The 25,727-nt window shown below is 38.4% G+C and overlaps 1 protein-coding gene across 10 annotated transcripts in view; it reads right to left on the reverse strand.

Annotated features, from left to right (window-relative positions):
- Fank1 (fibronectin type III and ankyrin repeat domains 1) overlaps positions 1-25,727 on the reverse strand; it is a 70,344-nt gene that overhangs the window by 39,347 nt on the left and 5,270 nt on the right. Inside the window, exon 1 of one of the 10 annotated variants that reach the window (XM_078024447.1) lies at positions 22,366-25,148. The exons of the other annotated variants lie outside the window; for them this stretch is intronic. The gene's annotated coding sequence lies outside the window, so the exon portion shown is untranslated. Of the gene's footprint in view, positions 1-22,365; positions 25,149-25,727 lie in introns of those variants that run through there. 10 annotated transcript variants of the gene reach the window in all.

The following is a 25,727-nucleotide window of genomic DNA, read 5'->3' on the forward strand; positions in this document are numbered from 1 at the left end:
GCCTCGGTGGGTACATAGCCACAGGCCCTTTCTCAAGGAGAGCCAGGGTCTGATCACTGCTTGTCCCTGCAGCCCCCAGGACCCCTGCTGCAAACACCCATAGAATGCCATCCAGTGGATCAGGCCCAACAGAGGTCTACTAACAGGCAGGATGCTCGGCTCTGCCTCAGATACTAAAGGGCTCTCCCACCAAGACAGCACCTGAGCTTCTGGGCAGGGTGGATAGGAGGTTTCCAGAGACAAAAGGAATGTTTGGTATTCAAACTTCCCCCCAACACCAGGGACAAACACATTTGGGATGCTGGTTTGTGTCAGAGTTTATTCAAGAACATCTGAATTTTTTTTAAAAAACTGCTTTGACATATAATTCACACTCTTAAATTTACTGATTTAAAGCAGATAGTTCTGTGGTTTTCAGTGTATTCACGGGGTTGGACCACCATCCAACACTTTTCTTTTTTAATGGAAGCTTTGGAGTCTGCAATGGTGCCCTTGGGCAAGATAGAGCAACTCTGAGTACCTTTAGGGGAGGGGAGCATTTACCTACATTGATACAGAAAGCTCCAGGAAAGTGCTCTCGGCTAGGAGACCTTGTACATGCAAAAATTATCAGCCACATTTGGGACCCATAGAGAAAAGGATGAAAGCCAGTCAAACCTAAGGCTCTGAAACTTGTGCTATGGACCTTTGTCCTTATAGATGCTAGGCTTTGACTGAGCTGGGAATGGGGGACAGGGAAGGTGCAACCATATCTGGAACAGGACCCGGTACCCAAAGGAGCTTCCTCTATTACAGAGGACGGTTCTGCTTGCCCTTCCTCCAACCCCAAGGGAAGGCTAAGGCAACAAGTCCAGACACTGCATGTGGCAGACCTGGGCAAAATCCTGCAGCTGGCAGGGACAACAGGCAGAAAGCAACTCTCACACAGAGATGGAGCATACAAGATGCTTGCACCTTGGATCTTTGGAACAGTGAAGGCCCAATAAACAAATATTGTTGAGTCAAACCCACATTTACTGAACATATGAGGAGGAGGTCCCTGGAGGAAGACTTGCTAGAAGGCTAATGGAGCCTAAGTGAAAGACTCTCACTTGTAATGGGCCCCTTTCAAGGCCACAAAGGGTCCCATGTTCACATGGTCAAATCGTTTTGTGAAATTTGCAAACAGTCCAGGTGCAATGTTGCATACCTGAAATCCAAGCTACGCTAGAGGATCAGGAGGAACACAAGTTCAAGGCCAGCCTCAGAAACTAAGCAAGACCCTGTCTCAAAGTTAAAAAATAGAAAGGGCTGGGGACAGAGCTCAGAGGTAGAACACCCCTTGTTTCAATCCACAGTCCTGAAACTAAAATGAAGGAAGGGAGGAAGGAAGAATTTGCAAGAAATGTACAAACTCTAAGTATCATGAAAACATTCTCTTCCTATTTCAAATTCCCTTCTGTCCACTTACTGTGTCTCATGACATTGAAGATGTAAGTATTCCTTGGGTCTGACTAAAAGGAAAGTGACTGAGAGGGTTAGTTTGGTTTAACAGGAACTATCTACTTCTGGGGTACTCCTGCCACCTACAGTGTTCACTCCCCATCACACTGGGACAGGGTGGAAGTTCATACAGTCAAATGTGCACTTTGTTAAAGAAGAAACAGGTTTTCAGTGTATATACCAGAACCTAGTCTGTGGAAATTCTTTGAAATATTTAAGTTTCAAAGCTTTTAGCATAAAGTTTTGTTCTCATTGATACCTAATTAAAACAGAAAGTTTTGCTTCTCAAAAATATACCCAATAAACAGTGCATAGAGTTTTATAAAGCAGCACACATTTTTTTGCAACAAATCACATAAAATAAAATTTGTCATCCTGGGTTTGTCAGACACCAACAAAGTACTACTGCGAGTAGCAAGCATCCCTGAGGACATGGTGCCATGATTTATGCATTTCTCATGCAAACCTTAACTTATCTGATGCATCTTGTCCTCACAAAGTCTGACAGTTCCAGATAAAACAGCATGGAAAATTGCCACCATTACAGCAAACTAGCCTGAAGAAATAAATGTTCCAGTGAAAAACTCCTACACATATCCCATCAATAATTCAATATTTGTTGTATATGAATAATCTGCTTACACAATTATGGGGCACAGTGGGCACAGTAGCAATTTCTGAACACATGGGAATTGCTCTTATGTATGCCTTAATTTCAAATCAATTTTCTACTTTTTCTACAATTATTGATCATCCAAAATTTAAGCTCACTGGAAAGTAAGTATCTGATTGAAGCTAAAAAATGAATTAAAAGAATGGCAAGAGCTTACAAGTGTCAAAAACTCCATATCATCCAACAATGGAAACTACAGACTCCTGATGGTTGAAATGATATGCAAAACCATTTCAAAAAGAATCACAATAGCCCAGAAAATATGTAGAACAATGACATCAAATGAGATAAATAATATGGTAAGAATCAGAATACGTCAAATCAGAAAACAGAAACTTGTAAAAAGGAAACATCATTTCTATAGCCTCATTTTAACAAAGGTATTGACTTTCGAAAGTGGGAGAAGTCTCCTCCTGGCCTGTAACCAAGATTTCTTCACTGCAACATGATGAATATACATTTCTCAACTCCAAAATTGTTATTCCAATGTACCAAAAGTCAAATAGAATATATTAATGAGTTGCTAAAAATGCTTACCAAACAGGTATCATAAAACAAACTTAAACATGAACAAATTGTTATAAGATTTGGCAAGTCTCTTCCAAAATAAAGAATAATTTTCTCAAATTGTTTTATAATTAAGTCTTTTATGTTTTTATTAGTGCATTATAGTTGTACGTATTATTAGAGTTCATTTTGACATAATCATATATGCATGGAGTATAGTTTACTCCACTTCAGTCCCCAGGTACTTGCCTCTCCCTTTCCCCCTTCCCTCTGTTCCTACAATTCTGCTTATTTTACTTCTATTTATAGTTCTCTTGTAAAATACCACTTTATAGGTATACATGAAGGTGAAAGTTCATTGTGGTATATTCATACATGGGCAGAGATAATTTGGTCAATTTTGTTCTATTGTTCTTCTCTTTTCCTGTCCCTCCTCCCTCCCATTCAATCCCTTCCTTTGCTCCACTGATCTCCCTTCTATTATCAGAGCATCCCCCTTACACCCTTTCCCCTTACTTTGGTCTAACTTATTATTACTATAATGAAACAGGCACATCAGTGATTATAGAGCACAATATCCAATAGCCAAGTCATGGAAGCAGCTCAGATGCCACTCAACAGATGAAGTAAGAAAATGTGGTATATACACACAATGGAATTTTACTCATAAAGAATGAAATCATAAAGAATGGAATTGCAGCTTTTGCTGGTAATGGTTGGGACTGGCAAACAAGATGCTAAGTGAAATAAGCCAGACTCAGAAAGTCAAGGATTAAATGTTCTCTCTCGTGTGTGGGTGTTAGTAAGTCTTTGTAACAAGACACACATTACTGATATGGGGCGAGTTTTCACACTAGATTAAATGTATTGAGGGCTGCCCAAAATCAGAAATCACAGAACACAAGGAAGCTATGTTTACTCTGATTACATTATTTAAATGAAAGGTACCTTTGCATTAGCTTGAAGGATGGACAAGAGAAAATATACACTATTATTCTTAAAATAGTATAAAGAATAGTGGGAGGTCTTAAATTGATAAGTGAAAAGGATTTTTCCTATCAGAGATCAGGATGGGGAAGTATTTGTCTTCTCATAATGAGCAAGACCCCTGGGTTCCATCCCCAGCATTACAAAAAAAATTCAAAATTAATGCTCTTCAAATAACAGAAGTCTCAGGGAATCATCATGTTAATTACTCAATTTGATCTATTTTTACTTAAATGCCTGGAAAATTATCAAGACAAAAAAAAAGTGACACATTTATCCAAAACGGCACATGGAGAATTAATCAAAATAAAGGAAAACATGTGAAATTAAGTGAGAAATCAAGTAAGTAAATAACGAACCAGGCACCAACTATTACTGCTGCTGCAAATTCCACAATCCAAATTGCTGTGTGTGTTCCATTGCTGTGTGCTACTCTTAGAAACCACCGGCCATACAGAAAAACAAGTTTTAACTTTGTCAAAGTCCATATGAAATTAAAGCACACATAAGGATAAACCAAACATAGTTTTGGCATTTCTACAGAACAAAGCATTATCTCTGGATAACATAGCCTGTAATACACACTTATGATCCATCATATAACAATATAACAATCAGAAGAAGTGATGCAGTTTCCAGTGCTCTTCAAAAACATTAGTAAGTACTTAAAATACATTCTGGATGGAGCCCAGCTGGTCAATCACTGGGAAAGCAGCCTTCCTCCTCCCCGAAGTTACTGATTAATTCAGATTCTGCAAGAGCTACACATTCTTTTTGGATTTTCCCCTTATATTAGACATCTTATTTAAACATCCATGTCAACTGGGATTTCCTTCTCAGAATCTAAGGGTCCTGAGATGGTTTGCCCATTATAAAGTATGGCTCTCTTCTAGAATATGCACATGATATTTCAAAGGCTCTATAATATACTTTTTATGACTCAAAAGGAAAACTTGAACACAAACAAGACTCAAAGTTTGCTCAAAAAGTTAATAAAGGTTGCACCAAGGCCCCATATTGTACAACACTATATGAAAGAGTGGATTCATGACTGCAAGGAACTGGGAGGAGAGGTGAGAAATGACTGCTAATGGGAATTGAATCCTTTTGGAGCCGATGAACATGCCCTGAAATTAGATAGTGGTGATGATTGTACAACTTTCTAAATATACAGAAAAAAACATGAATTACATTTTTAAGGGGTTAATTTTATGGTATGTCAATTATATTGCAATAATTTAAAAGTTAACAAAGGTAGAATATAGGTCTTTTTGTTTATTTGTTGGTTTGTGAATGCTACTTAGGATTGAACCCAGGGGCTCTACCACAGAGCTATGTTCCCCAGCCTCTTTATTATATTTAGAGACAGGATCTACTAAGTTACCCAGGCTAGTCTCAGACTTGCAATCCTCCAGCCTTTGCCTCCCAAGTCACTGAGACTACAGTTATGTGCCATTGCACCTGTCTGAATATGTCATTTTAACTGAAATTTGGAAAAATAATTTCAGAGTAGTTTAAATTTTTTTTAAATTTTAAGTTCCTTATTGAGACATATATAATTGAATGAATATTCCATAATAAATATTCCATTTATTCATTAAATAACAAAATATATAAAATTATTGGACTACAAAGCAAGCAATTAAAAATGAACAATTAAACTAATAAAAATTATTTTAACATCAAGAAACAAGTGATAAGGAAACTTCTCAGAACTAAAAGCAATAATTAAGAGAAAGATAAATTTTAAATAGAATGAATAGGCTCTTGGATTATTTAGTAATTAATGAAAAGTGAATCATGAACACATGGTGAAAATATTGAACTCCTGAATTTTCATGAAACATGGACTTAAAGATGAAATGAAACTCATAACTGTCACTCTTATGAAGACATCAATGGCAAACCAGTTAACAGAAAGTATCCTCAATTTAATGAGTAGTAATGTGAGGAGAATCCTACATCTGAAATAACCTGTAGACGTGCTGTTCCTGCAGGAAGGTTGCCCCACGAGTTCCATTGGGAGTGCAATCCGGAAAAGACACACCTCCAGCCACAGGGAGCTCAAAGCTGAACCTCTCCCAGACTATCAGAAAGTTTCACCAATGATCTTCTTTCCCCAAGAAAATACCATAAAATTAGTAAATACATAGCCAAACACTGCAGGGAAAATATAATGGGTGTCTCCAAAAGTTAATAAAAATATTTGAATGTTTGAAGTTGGTGATATTTATCGTATCTGCCAACTTTTTAATGTTTGTATTTATGTGCTCATTGGTAATCGATATTAACTTTAGTGCCCAATTTTGTTTCAGTGTGTATTCTTTTCCTTAAGTAATTTCCCCCACCCCCCTGATGAATTAAAATTTGCTGAGGATTTTCAGTCTGTCTGAATGGACAAAAGCTTTAGCATTTTTATAAAATGTTAAGTTTATAGATTTAGGAAGAACTGACATCTTTCTGAGAATAATTTTTTCTAGTAAATTTTTCTAATTATGCCTTTTCATTCACTTGCTCAAGTCTCCTTTTGTGGCTCTCAGTAAGGCCACTGTTGTGGCCTTGCACAGGTCTCAGGAAACTTCTCAGAAGTTCCTGAGATGTCTTCCTAGCATTTCGCCTGGAACATTCCCTTCCTCCATCTTCTGACTGATTACCAGTTCGTATGTATGAGTTATCTTATTAGTCATTTCACTGTCTCTTCATCACAATCATGCTATTTGGCATTAAAAAAGTACATGGAATATATAAATAAAGCAAAAATCAAGCATGGGCTATGAATAGGCCATCAGAAGACATAGGGGATCTACGTGTACATTACCTTATCCTTTTCACTTACCCTTCAAAGATAACACTACCATCGATCTTGTATTGATTATTCCCATAATTCTAAAAGTGATCTAACATATATGGATCCTATGTAGTTTTGCTGATACATTTTAAAAATGGACTAAATTGTGTTATTTCCTGAGACTTGCTGTTTCAGTAAGAGTCATTACTGAGATATACCAAGTTGCAAGTAACCAGCTCAATCTTCCACTGCCATACAAGACATGTCCCAAATTTAAGAGGGCTTCTGCTCATGATCTTTCAATTTCATGATGGTGAGAGGGTAATGTACATTCACTGGAAACCATACCTTGGATTTTGATTTGATATTTTCCTGGACTTGACCTATGCCTACTGATACTTTGTCACCCAGCAGGGCAGCTGCAGTGAGCCATACACCCCAATCAGCCATGCAGTCACAAGGGAAAACAACCATGCTGTGCTGCTACACTCAGATGTTTGGTAGTTCTGTGTATTAAATGCACTTTCAACTTCCTATGGAGTTATCTGTGTGCATTCCATCATGTGAATTTACAGTAATTTATTCAGCTATTCTCCTGACAATGGTCATGTTGTTACCCCCAGTTTTTTGCTACTACCAACAGGACAGCTGTGAACATTCATGGTCTCCTGGTTCCACACACAAGTGGTTTTTTTTTTTTTTGTCTAGGCTTAGTAGTGAAATCTGTTGGTCTATAAGTACACAAATATTCAGCCTTATGAGATAATACCAAATTGTTTCTCAAAAAGATTATATTTATTAATTATTGTCAATCCTGTAAATGCAAAATGGAATCTCATTGTGGCTTAAATTTCTTTACCAAAGAGACTGCTTGTGATATTTATTTACAACATGTTCTCTCTCCTGTGAGATGTCCATTGTCTGCACATTGATTGTTTTTCCACTGAGTTTATTGTTTTTATTCATGGGAGGTCTTCATTTACTCTGGAATCTAATCCTTTGTCAGATATGTTGCAAATGTGGAGTTTCTACAAGGCTGTGGCTCCTATTTCAAAACAAACTAATTGCTGGTGGCACATTAACCTTCCTCATTGCTGTTTTAGAGCCTAAAGTTGACTGCTTCCATTTCTTTCCATAGTCTGGTGGTTCTCTTTCAGAAAGGAGTAGGTCTGGGAAAGTATCATCCATTTCCTGTGAGCCCAGCAACTCAGGAGTCATAGCCAGGACCTACCTATTTGGTAATAGTAGAGAAGGTCCTTCCAAATACCTCATTTTCCCCAGTTTTGGAAGCAGAGTTCTATTAATTTTTAACAAGAACACATCATTTAATAATGGTTTGTCACTTCTCTTGGATTTTCCAGCTAAATGTTCATAATATCTCCAAACAAAAAAAAAATCTCTTCTTTTTATTTCTATTTTTTTCTCTTGTCTATTTGAGCTACTACCACCCAAGTGTAAAAATAGTGACAACAGGTATTATTTTCCTGACCCTGTCTTTAATGAGAATGATTCCAGGTGTTGATGTCTCAAATCACGATGCTGGCATTTAGAAGAACATATGTAACTGTCATATAAAGGAATCATCTGTATGTTCCTGCCTCATTTAAAAGTGTCTAGAACTGGGAAGGATTTTGACTTTTATCAAATGCCTTTTCACCATTCTTTTGATACTTAGAATTATTAACAGATTTGCTATTAAGGAACTATCAGTGACAAATGGTAAATTAGTATCCTTAATGAAAAAAAGATGAACATTAGGTATTGCATGAAAACATTTGAAATGTCCTGAAATCACTTTCCAACTCCCCATTTCATAGATTTCAAACCCACAGAAAGATTCAAAAACAGTGTAAAAATGTAGTCCACGAGCAGTGGTGCACACATGTTATCCAAGCTTTTCAGGAGGCTGAGGCAGGAGGATCTCATGTTCAAAGCTAGCTTCAGCAATTAAGCAAGGCCCTAAGCAACTGTCTCAAAATAAAAAATAAAAAATTTTAAAAGGAGCTTGGGGTGTGACTCAGTGGCTAAGCACCCTGGGTTCAATCCCTGGTACCCATCCCCCAAATCTAAATGTTGCCACACTTACTTTATGTGTGCATTTTATTTTTCATTGCATCATTTAAATGTAAGTTGCATACATCAGAACACTTCAGCATTAATCTTTTAAGACGACGGGGAGTCTCCTACATGAGCCAATCCCACCCACAAAGTTATCTAATAGTCCATATTCAGATTTCCCCCAATTATCGTAATTATGTCCTTGAAGCTAGGTTTTTTTTTCTTCCTTGAATTGAAAGTCTAGTGAAGGATTGTGAACTGAATTTGGTTGGTCTTTTAGTCCCTTTATTCTAGAACAGATGTCCATTTTTGTTGTCTCTAATTACATTCATATTTTTAAGAGTACAGGCCAGTTATTTTATAGAATGTGTCACAGCCTGAGTTTGACTGCATGTTCACAATCAGCTCATATTGAGGATTCTTATGGTAAGGACACAGGTGTACCTCCTGTATACATCAGGTGGCACCTGATGTTGGCATGTTCCAGTATAAGTGATGCTAAGTCATCACTTGATTATAGTGATTTCTGCCAGATCTCTCCACAGAAAAGTATGAATCATGTTCCAAATTTGGCCACTGGGAGAACCTCCACACTAGTTTCTGTCCCTTTGGAGCATATCCCTTTAAGCACTTCCTGGCTTTTCTGGCAAACTGGATACTCTACAGTCACCTGTACTTTCTATGACCCACTACTGCAGCCATTTAATTCACTACTTTTAGTGGAAAATATATTTAGAAACTAAGATCTGGAAAGTTTGTTCGTTCCTGCTGGGGAGTCATTTATTATTTCTAGGACTTTCCAGTAGACTATCAGAATTTTCTTTTAATCTCAAGTTCATAGCAATCACTTAAATTCAAGTCCATGAAAATATTTTTTTCCTCCTTCCACATTTATATATTTCTTCTTCCAAAAGGATAATTCAATAAAGGTAAAAATGTGTTTGACTTAACACCAAAAAAAAAAAGACCCAAATAACCCAATTAATAAATTGACAAATTACTAGACACTTCTCAAAAGAGAAAATACAAATAATCAACAAATATATGAAAAATGTCCTTAGCAATTATGACAATGCAAATCAAAACTACACTGAATGGTAGTCATCTAGAATAAAAAAGTCAATAATAAAAGCTGGAGAGGATGTGGAGAAACAAAAACACTTTTAAACTGTTTGGGGATTTTAAATTAAAATAACCACTATAAAAATTAGTATGGAGTTTCCTTAAAAGATTAGGAATGGGACCACCATATGACCCAACTATACCACTCTTTGGTCTTAATCCTAAAGAATTAAAGTCATCATGCTATAGCAATACATCTGTACACATGCTTATAGCAGCACAATTCACAAGAGCCAACTGTGGAACCAGCCCAGGTACCCATCAGTGGGTGAATGGATGAAAGAATGAGATATATATACACACAACAGACTTTTATTCAACCATAAATGAAAATGAAATCATGACAATTGCAGGAGAATGGATGGAACTTGAGAACATTATACTAAGCTAAGGATCTTACGTTTCCTCTCATATGTAGAAGCTAGAGAGGAGAAAGGAAAGGAAAGGTGGGAGGAGTAGGGGCAGGATCTCATGAAAATCAAAGGGAGATCAGTAGAATAGAGGAAAGGGACCAGGTAGAAGGAGAGAAGAAAAGGAGGAATATTGGGGAATGATATTGGCCAAATTATATTGTTATATCATGTGCATTATGTACAACTATAGTGCACCAATCAAAACTGTGAAAAATAAAATGTGTTTAAAAGTTAAGTGAATTGTTGTTCTGTGTGATTTTTTAATAATCTGGGGAAAACAGGTACTCTTATTTACACTTATATTTTTAGGGTTTTTTCCCAAACTTTTAATTTTTATGTTTTAAATATGTAAAATATTACACGGCTTAACTTCATATTGTGCTTTTACAGGTACCTTTTAGTTTCACTGTCTTAACTTTCTCTTCAACCTTATTCCTGTTCACCTCATATTGTGTTTTGTGTCATTAGTCTTTGATTTATATTCTTCTGCTCATTTTTGTGAAGTAGTATATACATGTACACAAAAGGTGTCACTACACTTTTACTTCTTGCTTTTCTGCTTCATATATCATAGCAAAACACTTAACAGCTCAGGGATTGTCTTTATTTTTTTTCATTTTAATATAGTTGCATGGTCACCACTGTGAACATACTATAGTTTATTGAACCAGAATCCTACTTATGGGAAGGACCTAAAATCGTAGGGTGCATACATGAAAATCAAAATTGATAGAGGTCTTTCCAAATCTGATAATTATAAAAATTTACTTAATATCCAAACCAAAATGTGTAGCAGATCCTGTTCTAAGCTGTCAATAATATAAACCAAATTGCAATGAAAATTGAAACTACAAGATACCATTAAACAGTCACTGGAAAGTCTAAAAGTAAAAGAATGGAAAATACCAACTGTCAGTGAAGATGTGGAGGGAATCAGATTCTCATGCACTGCAGGGGAATGCCCTTTAGCAGTATCTGATAGTCATATGCAAACTGCATAATCCAACAATTCCACTCTTAGGCATATATTCAACAGAAATATGTATGCTCATCAAAAAGACATGAACTAGAATAATCATAATAGTACTATCTATACTTTCCAAAACCTGGAAACTACCCAGATGTCAGTTAACAGTAGAGCAGGCAAATAAATGGTGGTCTATTCACACAATGAGATGGCAATGAAGAGAAGAATCTTCCTCTCTGTACAACAATATAGATGATGTTAACAATATAGTTAATGTTAACTTGGGGAAAACAAGCCAGATTCAAACAAGCACCTGGTCTATGGCTTCTCTTGTACAAAGTTCAAAAGCAGGAGCAACCAATCTGTGCTCTCAGGAGTCAGGGTGCGGTGATTCTGGTAGAAGTGGAGATGGAATCTGGAAGGGAACTCACTGGTTGCTCTGGAGGTGTGGCAAAGTTCTCCTCACTCTGGCTTTGGAGAACTTCAGGCAGGTTTACTTTGAGAAAATTCAGCAAGCCATACTTACAACATGGACATTTTTCTGTGTATGGTTTACTTCAATTAAAAGTATGTTCAAATTTTACTTATGTAATAAAGAAAAAAAGGTACTGATAAATACCTGAAAACAGATTAAAGGGCTATAGTGGAAGCCAAGATGACTAATTTAGATTAAAAAATACCAAATTTAAATTGTAAGCTCAAATTTATAGCCTTGTAAAGTCTGGTGCCCGAGGTTTCAAACTAATATGCATCTTGCATCCTATTCTCATGCTCTGTGCCTGTAACCTCCTGATGCTTTAAGGAGGTTCCCTATTTCCCTCTAGTTTGAAAACCCGCAGCCAAGCACACACACCTGCAGATAGTCTGATGCATGCAGAGCAGGTAACATAGGCAAGCCTGCCTCCTGCTGGGCCTCATTAGCTTGGAAAAAAATGCAGATATTATATAACATAGCAAGAAAATTATGTAAGAAGTCTAACAGTTTTAGACTAAGGAAAAAAGTTTAATAACTATATTAATAGAAGAACTAAATTATCTTTCTATTCTGGCCACAGAAGTTATTACAAAATTGTTATATAAGGGCTGGGGATGTAACTCAGTGGAAGAGCATCTGTCTAGCATGTGTGAGGCCCCCCGTTGGATTCCCAGCACCAAAAAGAAAAAATTGTTATATAAAAGGTGATATGACATGCAGCCAAAATAGTAGGAAAGTTATGAAAATATTTCTGGTGATCAGTTAGCAAATGTTATTTTTCTGGTATTTGTGATATTTGTCATTTATAGTTTAATTGGTTGTTCTTTTCATGATTTTAAATAAATACATACCTTTATAATCAATTTTGTGTTTACGATTTAGATTTTTTTTTTCCTCAAGGACAATTCTTAAGGAATTGTTTCAGAACCACAAAGCATTGATTATCCCTGAATAGGATTTATTTCACAGCAAGACTTCAATTTCTCACCATGGCAAATGAGAGACAGCAGGTCTGTGATCTATGTTCCACCCAGCAACTAAGAACCAAGCTAATTTGGGAAGTCATCTCATGTGCATTCGTCTACATCAAAGGACATCGGACTGGGGCTAAGCTATGGGGCACAGCAGTGAGCAGACAGGGCCCCCACCTTCCCGAAAACCACACTTCAGGAGACAGACACACGGAGCTGATAATCCCTTTACAAACTAGGACCAATGCAGCAACAGAGGGCTATGGACGGCCAGAGTGAACAGGGAAGGATCCCAGGGAGGAGGCTTCCCCGGCCCTCCACCTCCACCGGAGTGGGAGGGAGAGGAATTCTGCCCACGCCCCCATAGATGGGACCAGGGCTGCAGACAGCACAGCCTCCACCAGGCCAGGCTGCAGCAGCGAGGGTCCTGGCCGCTCGCTCGCGGGCCCAGGGCAACAGGCCTGCCAGGCAGCGCCACTGAGGCCCCGCGAAGTGAACCGAAGGCTCGCGTCCTCACTCCTCCCCGCACCCCGCAGTGGGCTTCCGCTGGGTTCTGGGACCAGACTTTCTTCCTTCGGGTCAGAAATTCTAACTACAGCTCATTCCCGGGAAATGGACACCTCGAAGCCTTCTCTGCTTGCACAACATCGCCACCTACTGTCCCTCGCAGCCCCAGTCCTACCCAGCCTTCCCAGCTAGATGCTGGGAGGTATTTACATGTGGCAAACTGTAAGAAAAGGCAAGTAATCAAAAGCAAAATAACTTTCAATTATGAAAACAGTTTTCCTACTGCGTTATCAGAGTCACTTCAGTAAAGAAATTAACAGTTTAATTCTAAAACCTTAAATACAAGCACAATTTTAACTCTTTTTTCAACTGTACTGCCTTATAATGAAGTTATTTAACTCATTCCTCCACTACCTTATAAACACCTTAAGAGCAAAGACTTACTCTTCTTATTCCTAGAATCAAACAAAATGTAGACAAATCAAACAAAGGAACCACAGAAAGGGCCAGAAACACGTCTATATATGTATGGTGTGTGGTTTATAATGAAGGTGACACAGTAAAGATGGTCACTTCAATAAACAGTGTCAAGTCAACCAGTTAGTGATATGAAAAAAAAATACTCCTTTATATCATACATAAAAAACAATCCTAGGGATTCTTCAAATAGAATTTGGGCGTCTTGGTGGTGGTGGTATATCTGTGTTACCACATGTCATAAATGAGCAAAGAGAAGACTGCGAAATCCGAGTAGTTGGTGAGTGCATGAATGTCGGTGTCCTGGTACGACACTATGCTATCCTTACACAATAACTTTGGAGAAACTGAGCAGAGGATATCTGGAATCTTACCTAAAATTATTACATCATTTTATTATTTTGGTACTAAGGATCGAACCCCTGGGTGCTTTACCAGTGAAATATATCCCTAGTACTTTTGTTTATTTTGAGACAGTGTCTTTCCAAGTTGCCCAGACTGGCTTACAAACTTATCATCCATCCTCAACCTCCTAAGTCACTGGAATTACAAGCATGTACCACTCTGCCCAGATTCTTTATATTACTTCCTGCAATTTTATGTGAATCTACAATTTTGTCAAAATAAAAAGTTGAAAATAAATTTAAAATAGACTACAAAAGCATAATTCAAGAGGAATTAATTGTAAAGTTCTTATGTCACTAAATTTACACTCTCATAGGTTAAGTATGCATGTTGAAATTAGGAGGACACTAAAAGGGTATAGACTTCCAAATGACTAGAGAAGAAAACCTACAAGAAGGCAAAACATGTGAAACAAGTAGGAGAAATAGAAAGCACAAAACAAGGTGATACAAACACATATGCACATACATTTGCACCCAGTCATACAACCATACATACTGTTCCAATATGTCAGGATACATAATAAATGCAAATGGACTAAGTAACCCAGTTTAAATTATTAAATGATCTAAATCCAATTACATGTTGTTTATGAGTTATATTTGAAATGTAAGGATACAGAATTGTTTAAAGTGAAAGATGTGGATAAATAAATAAATAAATATAGTGAACTCAGTGCAGAGTCTTACCAAAGTTACCATAGCAATATTAATCAGACATAAAATTGAAAGCACTCCTAAATGGAGGGAAACATTTTGATAATAGTCCAAATCATAAAGACATTTTTGATATAATATGCATGCAAATACAGCTTCCAAAAGCAAAGGATGACAAAAATATAAGACAGACAAATCCACAAATATTTCACTTACATATTTCTCAATAAACAAAGTATAAAGATGATTAGGAAGGATGAATACAGTAACAAAATTTGAAAAAAAAAAAAAAGACTCAAGTGGACATAAAAAGAACACAAGATCCCTTAATAACTGCAGATTATACTTCAAGAAAATGTGAAACAATTTCAAAAATTAACCACATACTTGAGTGTTTAAGCAAGTAACAAATTTCAAAGATGTGAAATAATAGATTGCAAATTCTGATAAAAACACAATAAAGAATGGGAAATGAAATGCTAACTAGAAACACCATGTGTTTAGAAATTGAGAAATATCATCCTAAATAGCCTACAGCTCAAAATTTCACTATAATAATCATCAATTCCTAAAGGGTAATTGCCTAATCTTACACAATTATACCCAAGAACCAAGAAACAAATCACAATGTGCTCTACAGTAGACCTTCTACCTCCAGAAGTGGAATCTAGAATAAATCCTCAAAATGTGTAATACCTTCAAGGAGAAAATCATGCAATTTTGAAATATACCAAAGATGACGTAATAAAAGGGGGCGATAAGAGAATCTCATGAATCAGAAGATTCAACATTGTAAAGTTCTCCCCAAAATGACCTGTGTAATCCCAATAGAAATCCCAACCAGTTTTTTGAAACTTAATAATCATTTCTAAACTTATGCAAAATAGCCAAGAAGAGGAAGCAGGGAAGTTGATATATTTGCTGAATAATGAATAATTAGAAGGTCAGCAAAATTAGTATGTGCCACTAAGCCAGAATTTCTAAAGCCCCACAGAAGAACAATGGGAAGCATCTATAAGCACTGTTTCAAGATAAACACAGATGTTTAAAAAATGTACTAGAAACTGATTTTTAAATAGATCTAGGACCTCTTAAAAAAGAAAAGAAAAAGAGGTCGTAATCAAAAGGTCTCACCTAATTTCATGAAGCATTCATCTACTAAAGATTCAGGTTCTGGCAAACAATTTGCAAAACCAATCATGGGTGCAACTGATGTGTCACCGCTGAGACAGCAGGATCTCAGGGCTCTTCCCAGCTCAACAGGCACAGTGGGAGAGCCCAACCTCTGACACATTCTCTATTTATGATCATTGTTTTTTAACAATTTGTCAGCCCTACTCATAAATCACAGAGAAGCAGAAGTATTTATGTGGCCTTCTGCCAAAAACAACCTTTCCAGAGTATTTGCAGTTATTACTAGGATTATGCCAGGAGACAGAGTAGTACAAGTTTTCTAAACAAGGAAAACATTTACAGCAAAAAAGAAAAAGCTTCCCCAAGTTTCCTACTTAATAAATCTAGTGAACTGTGCTGAGCAACATAAATTCACCTGGACACTGAGGGAACAGCTGGAAGGAAGCATTTAATCCAAAGTTGCATCTACCTCATGAGACTAAACTAACCTGTCCTTAGAGCTCTGGAAGACCCAATGACCACAGAAGAGAAGATTTGGTCTATATCAGAAGTCCAGCCAAAACAAAAAGCACAATGTACAGGCCAAACAATTGCTAACTTCTTAGCATAGTATATCATGTTTCTTCACTGTAGCCTAAAATTACACTTGTGTGACAATGCCCCTCAGCAAGGGGACAAAATAGATGCAGCAGGTTAAAGCACCCGAGAGGAGAGAGAGAGTGCAAAAGGCAGGAGGGATGTCCCATGCCCAGGTTTTATTCCTGTATTATTATACACGGTTCTCAGTGTCCTTTGAACTAAGGAACTAATATTGATTATAAGATTAGCAAAATCTATAGTCTACTCATTTAAAAAAAAATCACAGTAATAAAAATTTCAGAATTTCCAGAATCATTACAGACAGAAACAAGGAATCAGGACTGTACTCTCCCAAGAGAATGAATACAATTATCAAAGTAAAATCACCTAGCTTTGGAGTTGGTTAAAAATCAGGTCAGAAACAAACCTCAAACAGAAAATGATCAAATTCAGGGGGAAAAAAGAATCACCTGAAGGTATCAGGATTGGCTAGGTTCACACATCTTTGATCCAATTCAAATTCTTTATATCCCTCAAAAATCCAGTCCTTTCTAAAAGTCACAGCTGGTGTTTGACAATGGAACAGCAGCAACCCCCACTAACTAGCTTGAAGGCTAGCAGGTCTTGATGTCCATGTGGTTTAAAGATGAAAAATCCTCCCCCCCATCCCTCTAAAGATGTGCAGATGGGTCATCAGAGATTCACAGAAACATTCTCACCTCCAGGAGGCGTTTCCTAGTGTTTGCATTTGACATTAAGTACTTCCCCAGAATAATGATTTTAGAAGTTAGCTCCTTACTGAATATTTTCTGTGACGAAGGGCAGCTGATCTCTAGTTCCTTTAGTAGACTAAAATTTATGTATTTCCCAGATTTCCATTTCATTCCTATTGATTTACCTTTTAATTATAAGCTGACTGAATCTATCCCAGCAATCTTTAGTTGGTCTCTATATGACTTTAATTCTATTGGTTATTTCATGTAGAAATGGGGTAAAAAGAATACACAATTTAACATTTTTTATAAAGGCCTGCATCAAAGCAGTTGTGACTCTTTGGGCGAACAGCTAGCCTCTCTGAGCCTCAGTTTCCTCATCTGTGAACTAGGGATATTTTCTATGCAAGATTATTTTAAGAATTGATGCCATGCTCAGTGGTGCATGCCTATAATCCCAGCAGCTTGGGAGGCTGAGGCAGGAGGATCAAGAGTTCAAAGCCAACTTCAGCAATTTAATGAGGACCCCAGCAACTCAGTGAGACCCTGTGTCTAAATAAAATATAAACAAGGGCTGGGAATGTGGCTCAGTGATTAAGGCCCCTGGGTTCATCCCCGGTACAAAAAAAAAAAAAGAAAGGAAGGAAGAATTGATAAAATGCACATAAAGCACTTAGTAATTAACAGTGCTGAAATAAGTAGTTCTTAAAAATTTCATCATAGTAAAATATACATAGCATGAGATTTTCCACTTTTACCATCTTTGAGTGTACAGTTCAGTGGCATTAAGTGTGTATATATCATTGCACAGCCGTCACTACTATTCAACTCTCAAACTTTTCTGTCATCACCAACTCAAACTCTGTAAAATAGTTAAAAATAGCCACTGAATGGTTAAAAAAAATCCTTTTCTGACAGGAGGGAGATAGCCATACAGACATCATCAGGAACTAAATTCACCAGAGAGACCGATTTGTCTAGATTCTAACAACACCGTGTAAGTTTTGAGAAGTACTAGAGCAACCAGTTTTGCCTCTTGAGCTGGACTTTCCAGTGGACTTAACAAAGTTTATGACCACCTGATCTGCATCAGTTTCTAGCAGTAGAATTGCCTCAATCTTGTTTATCTCCCTCCAAGATCTCTAAGCAGCACCGACCCACTCCTCCCTGTAGCTAAAAGCCCAGGACCACTGTTCCTCCACGGAGGCTTGTGTGCAATACTTGACCTGTGCTTTCCAATCTTCAGCTCTGTTCTGCACCTAAAGAAAACTGGCTTTGCTTATATTTTAACCTTATCTATGATTTCTTGGTTTAAATTACCCCATTAGACATGGTACTGCATTCCTTCTGCCCCAGAACCCCCGGCTACCTCCATGTACTTTCTGCTTCTAGCTAATCTAGGTGCCTCGTATTTAATGGAACTGTATGTAGAGCAGGAAAAATATGATTTTCCTCTACCCACCTGAATTCTCAGCTGTGACTCCTCTAACAAAATGCAGATTAACAAGAAAAAAGTCAACAATTTAATATAAATTTTGCATGACAGTCCTCATGAGGAAACCCCACAGGGGCAGTATTGGGAAGACAACCTATTCAACCTATTCTTGAGGGTGAAACAGTGGGGAGGATCTTAGCTATTTAGGGAACTTTGTTTTTATTCAAAGCTCGACCATACATGGAAATATATATATTCCTTAGTATTTATTTCTTAGAGAGAATTGGGGAGTTCCCTTAATAATGAAAATCTGTTTAAGAAACTTGCTTTGGGGGCTGGGGCGTGTGGCATAGCCGTGGAGCACTTGCCCAGCAAGCCTGAGGCTCTGGGCTCACCCCAGCACCACCAGGAATGGTGACAGAGACACGCTTTGAGCCACTCTTTCCTTTCCCATATCACTGAGCATTCTCTGTCCTCAAGCATGCACCCCTGCCTACATGTTCAGGTCTTCCAACTACCAATTCAACCAGTTCTGTGGTGCCTAATTGGCTACACTAACATGCTAGTGACAATGTGAAGAGGCTGGCCTCCTGGACCTCACAGAGGAGCCAAGGCTAAGGATGGGATAAAGAAATGACCATCTGAAAAGACTACTGGGACAAAAGAAAAAAAAATAAGATGCTAAGATGGAGTTTTGGAAAATGAAGAAAGCAATGCAAATTTAGAACATGAACAGTGTAACCTTATATATGCTGTTGAAACAAGGACTTACAGAGGCTACCTTTGCTAGAGCAGGACATTTTTCTTAGGCCTGCAGATGCCACATTAGCAGCTAAAGGCAGAATAAAGCTTGGCATGTCTGCCTTCATTTTGTATTTGTCTTCAGGTTCCTACTCAGCTCATACATGGGCATGCTAATCATTTAAGGAGTGTTCATCTAAAAACTAGTAATACACGGTTTATTAGCCTGAAACAAACTATGTTGTTCCCCTGCAGATGAAGCAAGCTTTGCAGCCTCCAGTTTCAGACCCATGGAGTAGTGTTAGCAATCTCCTGTCATTGTCCCACTCCACTAGGAGCAGGAGACAGGCACATCACTCCACAGGGAGACTGCCGCTAAGCAGGGGCAGTCCTCACAGGGAAAGTGAATTCCCCCCTTTCAGGATCACAGTCTGATGGATAAACATCCTAGAGAGCAAGTAGGAATTGCCCCTCCCAAGGATAGAGACTTATCTGGGGCCACTTTGCGTAACCAGAACTGAGAATGATCAACCAGACTACATTCAATCAAGACTGCTAAATTATACATGCAGTCCTCTCACCTCTGTCCTAATTTTCCCTCTCTTTAAACCAAAGCTCATGTCAGTGTCCCCAGACAGAGCTGAGATGCTGCTCTTCACCATTACCTTGCTGATTGGTGTTTGGGGCAAGTGGCCTGGCTGGTTTGTTGGGATCCCTGAAGTCGGGCCTCCAGTAACACTATGTTGGAAAACACTGTCATCCATAAGAAGTTGATTGAGGGTAGGGAACAGTGTTCCACACTGTAATGAGGATTTAGGGAGTTCAGAAGTAATCATTCTAATGGTGACAGAAAACACCTGAAGAATTTCAGTAAGAGGTTTGGGGTTCATATAGAGAGATCCCCATGATACCCACGGCTCTGGAAAGAAGACAGGTCCATTCCCTACTACCTTCAACATTCTGTGCTTTTCAGACATCCAGTTGTTCAGCTGATCAGTTGGGATCTACATTTGTCCTCTTACAGGTCTTATCATGGATTGTCAAACATTTTGTGCAACAAGTACAGTGATCACGAGCCAAGCCCGTGGTAGGCACCAGAAGGCTTTATTTCCTTCAGTCTTCACAGGAACCTTGTAAGGTAGGTCTAAGCAGCCTCAGCACTGCTATGACTTGGTACATATCCCACAGTAGGTACATAGCAACCCAGACCAGACAGATTCCCTGCCCCTCCTAGCTACCTTTCCTAACTGCCATTCGCATTGCCACAATTTTGTACATTATTCCATTTCTATCTAAAATTAACTTAAAGTAAACAGATGCCAGTTGGAAAGAGTGGTGGCAGTGACTATTATCAGAGGAGAAAGTGTTAGTAGAAACAGCTGTGGCGAGCCAGCCTGACTCATGCTGAAGGTAATCAAGTTACCATCTGACAGCCAATTTGGGAAGAAAGCTCATGGAGCACCAAGCCCTAGGACAGTTGTCAGTTTCACAAACATCCCTTCCTTTGGCAGACCACCAAAAGAGAGTTTAGGTGTCACGCAAGAGCAACAATCAAAATGTGGGTGAATATTCAGAAAAGGATGACGAGTCATCAATGTAACTTTAGAATCATCTGTTAAGTGTTTGTGTCAATATGCATCAATTCAGAATAGCAAGAAGTCACATGATTCTCTTAAAAGGCCTCATCTGTTCACATTCTCTTTAGGAAACAAAAATTAAAATAATTGTGCATGCTGTCAATAGATTTTTGTCTTGTTTTGCATTTCCATGATACATAATTCATGAAGTATTATGGTTTCTTGAAGTTTCTTAAAATTCTAACCACGTACTCTAAGTTGGTTCATATTGAAGTTAAGCACCATATATTAGATAGATTAAAACATTTTAGTCAAGGGCTTAAGATTTATGAGTAGTACTTTTACCCTACCAATTTAAATTTCAAAGAATTCAGGTTACAAAAAGTAATTAATTCAAGTTGCCAATACATTAGAAACAAGAAATGCAGGTACTATTGATCCCTGAGAGGAGGAATACAGGGGGTTCACTGTTCATTGGAAGATGTTTGAGTTTGTGGCACAGGTGTTAGTCCTTCAATATGGTAAGACAAACAGGTTCTATCTCATGTGTAAGTAATTGATAAGGAGCAGCTTCCTCCAGAATCTGAGGTCCTGTGAGCCTTAGAGAAGGAAGATCCGCAATAGTTACCACCGGCACAGAATGTACACGCCATGTGCTCATGGCTTCCACCTTATATCAATGAGTTAACATCCACAATGATCAGGATGTTGCCAAGCTACAGATTCCTTGGTTTTCATTAATCAATAATTGTGATTAAGACATTTTAATACAAAACATTTTCTTCTCATAAAGAGGACTTCATAGAAATATAGGCAGGGAAAAGTCAGGCCTGGTGGTACTTGCCTATAATCCAGTGACTCAACCGACAGGTAGGAGGATCTTAGGCTACCCTAAGGGACTTAGTGAGACTCTGTCTCAAAATACATAAAAATGACAGGGGGGTAGCTTGGTGTTTTACCCCTGGGTTCAATCCCCAGTACAAAAAAAGAGGGGTGAGGAGAAAAAATAGACAAGAAAAAAAGAAATACAGATGAATAGAATGTGTTCTACCACCACACATTACTCATTCTTTCCTTTTCTCAGTCTAGGTAGAGAACCCATTCTGTGTTAAGGTGGTAGAATCAGGAAGGTAAATGGTGAGAATCGAATAGAAGACCAAGTTCTAACACTGAAGGAGATTTTAAGCATGTCACATGAAGAACATTTGGTAATTAGGTTGTTGAAAGAAACTGGTATTTTTCATTAGTGAAAGAATAAAATACATAAGATTGGTAACATGCTGTGTGGAGGAGTCTGGAGAAAAAGGAACTCATGTACATCATTGCTGAAAGTGTAAACTGGTACATCCCCTGTGGGGGGGTTGCTGTAGTTTGGATGTTTAATGTCCCCCAGAGGTCCATCTGTTAAAGACATGGTCCCCAGGGTGGCACCTGCAAACCTGCACTGGTAAACGTTCAATTTAGTGAGACAGAGTCTCGAATTTGCAATGCTCCCGTCTCAGCCTCTTGAATACCTGGGCATGCACCCTGTGCCCAGCTAGATTTTTATTCTTTAGATATACTTTTACCCAATGTAAAATGTCAGACACAGGAAGTTCTTCACTGCAATTTTCTTTGTAAAACTGTGCTAGTATTCTGTTGCTGCTGTGGCAAATTACTACAAACAGTTACTTAAAACACTACAGACTTTTTTCTTACAGTTCAGGGGATCAGAAGTCCAAAATGGGTCTTGAAGGGCTAAAATCAATGCTGATTCCTTCTGCAGGCAGTCGAGGACAGTCCATTCCTGTGATTTTCCAGCTTCTAGAGGCTTCCCACAGTTCTTGGCTCCTGATCTTGCTTTACCAACCTCTGCATCCATCTTCACAACACCTTTCTGGCTCCAGCCCTCTGCCTCCCTCTTATAAGGATGTGTGTGATGGCTTACACCTGGCCCGCCTGGATGATAATGGGCCAATGGTTTTTGTTGTTAGTGCTGCTATCAGGATGGAACCCAGGCCTTGTGCATGAGCACTGAAGCACCGAGCTGTGCCCCACTCTTGTAGTTTAAAATTTTGAGATTGGTGGGTCTAAGTTGCCTGGTCTGGTCTTGAACTTACAATCCTCCCCTCAGCCACCCAAGTAGCTGGGGTTACAGGTGTACACCACTGCACCTGGTGGATGTGGGCATCTTTCACCCAGCTTCACAATGAGAACAACATGAATCTCCATCAGCTGTGGGCTGGTTAAATACATTATGATAAATTCATGCAACAAAATAGTTATTTTTAAAAAATGAGAAAACTCATTTTGTACTAAATAGCAAGTGCTCCAAAACATAACATTAGGTGAAAACAGCAAAGTTCAGGGCATAAAAGAATGCAGTACACATAACTTGCTTGTACATATTATGTTTGATCTATCTCAGAAATGGTAAACAAACTAATAATGGCTGCAGGCTGAGGACAGGAACTGGGCAGCGGCATTGTGACATGGCTTCTCACTATACACTCCTGCAAAATTTTTGACTTTTAAAACTTGTAACTGTATAATGAAACCCATAGATCAAAAATGGGAAAGGCCAGTGTAGGCGGGAACCAGAAAGACCAGGTTCCATGATAAAAGATGATATCACAAGATGGGATCACATTTCAATGCTGCAGAACCAAGTGCCCCAAAACTTAGTGGCTTCAAACAGCCAACCTTTATTATCTCTTAGATTTTGTGAAACAGATAACCAAATAGAAATATGAATAAAAGACTTGAATGGGTGCATGATGAAAGTAGCCTACGCAAATATATGGAAAAGTATGTAATATCATTAGTCATTGAGAAAAAAGTTTAAACCATGGCAAGATACTTCTGTGTATGTTTTAAACTAGCTGAATTAAGAAAGAGCAAAACCCAAGCATTGGCAAGAGTGTAGAGCAACTAAACTCTCATGCAGTTCTGGCAGGACACTTTGCAACACTGGTAACATCTACTGAAGCTGAACGTGATTCAGGAGCAGTGTGTTCCACTCCTAGGGGTACACCACAGAAGGACATGTGGATGTGCATGAGAATACTCAGAGGCATATCTGTAATAGCCCAAACTGGAAAACAACCCAAACATCTACCCTCTAAAGGACAGATAAATAAATTGTGAGATATGCTTACATATGACACTGTATAATAATGAAAGAGGCAAACCCTCTGTTCTGTGTGGCAGCCTGCTGAATCTCACAGGTAAAAGTGCAATTGGAGTCTAAGTGGAGGCTTGACTCCAGGGGCCCAACAGACCAGGTCTGGCCACTCCCCTCAAACACCAAACAGAAAATCAGGAAAAGAACTCTAATTATTATGGCATGCTGGAAAGGCAGAGTTAGATCCAGCATCTCAGTTCTGTTTGGGGGCCCTGACATGAGCTTTAGTTATTTTGTGTTGCTGTTGTTTTGTTTACAACTTTGTTATTTATTTATGTGTTGTGCTGAGGATCAAACCCAGTACCTCACACGTGCTAGGCAAGCGCTCCACCACTGAGCTACAGCCCCAGCCTGAGCTTTAGTTTTAAATAGAGGAGGAATTGGGGCAGGTGTGAGAGGTCTTGTTGAGCTATGGTCTGCTTGATCATTATCTTAGCTCTGGTTCTGCAAAGTGTCTCTGAAGAAGTCAATTGGGGCCAATTTCCATTTGTTGCTTAGGGTGTTAATCCATCAGATCTGGGATCCTGAGGGAGGAATTCATGAGATGATCACTCCTTCTTAGGGAGGCAGTCTCCTTGTGGGGAAAAGTATCCACTGAGTAGGGTAATGACTTCTAGGCATAACCCAAGGGGACTGAAACAGAATGTGGCAAATCCTGCCTGTCTTCAAGGAGGATGAGATCAGTTAGGTAAATTTAGGGCTAATCAACCTTGTATTACTAGTGTTTAGATGAATTCTTTGGTATGACTTCCTTAAATGATCAACCTGCCTCCATGCAGAGCTTAACAGTTCATAAAGTTAAGGAGTCAGACACAAAATGTAGCAGAGATGCCAACCTTTATCCTTCTTTCAGATACCTGCATCTGCAGGCCAAAGACTGTACTTTAGCAAAAGCAGATTCTCTAAGCCCATCATAAAATGTAAAGCAAAAGGTGCTAAAGGAAAAAAAAATCTACGCTATTCCACTCTGTTCAAATAAAGTTCAAAAGAGGTAAAATTAATCCACCATAATAGAAATCCCAATAGCAGTTACTGGAAAAGTACAGGAAGATAATTTCTGGGGTACAAGAAATTTTCTATATTTTATCTGGATGATGATGACATGATATGTTCAATTTGCAAATGTGCATCAAACTGCATACTTAAGATGTTCTACTATATCCATAACTTCAATTAAAAAGCAAATATTGTGGGGTAAAAATGGGAGTTCATAACTCACTTGAAACTATTGTTCGAAGTATGATATGTCAAGAGCTTTGTAATGTTGTGAACAACCAATTAAAAAAAAAAGAAAAAAGAAAAAAATAAAAAAATAAAAAGCAAATATTGATTGCCTAGGGAGGAATATTACACTCAGTAAGTACTGAGTATATTACTCAACCTGGGCTCCATTAGTCAACTAGAGAACTAAAGTACTCGTACAAGTCTTTAGGCAGTGTACCTAATTGTCTTGGGTAAACAAGATTTACAGATCATTTTAAAAATTAAAATTCTGTGACTGATTTTCCCATTCCTTCTTTCACTTGTAATAATGCGAATAAGGGATTCACTAGCATCTGAAGGGTGAAGATCTAATCCCTCAAGGAAATTTCTCACCAGAGAGCTGAGCATGTTAGAATAACAAAAGAACCAATAAAAAAGCAGACACAATACTGAGGGAAATTCACTTGTATTTAGGAGAGGAGGTTAAACAAAGTTACTAAGAGATGGTACTATCCAGGAGGTAGACAGATGGACAGTGAGTGCATTCCAGGCAGAGGCTAGGAGACCCAAGAGGAAAATGAGATGCCCAGGAAGGGTCCCTGATGACCTGGAAGGAGAAGGGGACACAGCTAGAAGAACTGGCTCCTGTGTCTTAAAAAGGATGTGCCTTCTATAAAAGAAGACCTGAGACGTC

Source organism: Ictidomys tridecemlineatus, chromosome 1, assembly GCF_052094955.1.
Source record: "Ictidomys tridecemlineatus isolate mIctTri1 chromosome 1, mIctTri1.hap1, whole genome shotgun sequence".
Taxonomy (NCBI): Eukaryota; Metazoa; Chordata; class Mammalia; order Rodentia; family Sciuridae; genus Ictidomys; species Ictidomys tridecemlineatus.